Source organism: Cebus imitator, unplaced genomic scaffold (assembly GCF_001604975.1).
Source record: "Cebus imitator isolate Cc_AM_T3 unplaced genomic scaffold, Cebus_imitator-1.0 Scaffold110, whole genome shotgun sequence".
Lineage (NCBI taxonomy): Eukaryota > Metazoa > Chordata > Mammalia > Primates > Cebidae > Cebus > Cebus imitator.
In genome coordinates, this window is record NW_016107425.1 from 4,255,698 (window position 1) to 4,256,158 (window position 461).

The following is a 461-nucleotide window of genomic DNA, read 5'->3' on the forward strand; positions in this document are numbered from 1 at the left end:
AAACATCAGACAAGGGCTACAGTTCTTAGCAGGAGAGAGAGCGAGGAGTTGTCAGGAAAGCTGCAGGTTAGTTTGAGACAGTCGTCCCAAATGCATTAGAGGAACTGTAAAAATCTGCCACAGAAGGAGCAATGATCCATAGTCAGAAAAGTTACTGCAGCTTAAACAGGAAACCCTTCTTGTTCAGGACTGTCATAGCCACAGTTTGCAAAAAGTGCAGCTATTGATTAATGCAATTTGGTGTCAACTAGATATACATTCCTGAGGTCTTTTTTCTATTGTAGCTTTTTCTTTTTCTTTTCATTACATCAGGTATATTGCCCTGTAAATTGTGGTAGTGGTACCAGGAATAAAAAATTAGGCCGACGCGGTGGCTCATGCCTGTAATCCCAGCACTTTGGGAGGCCGAGGCGGGTGGATCACGAGGTCAAGAGATCAAGACCATCCTGGTCAACATGGTG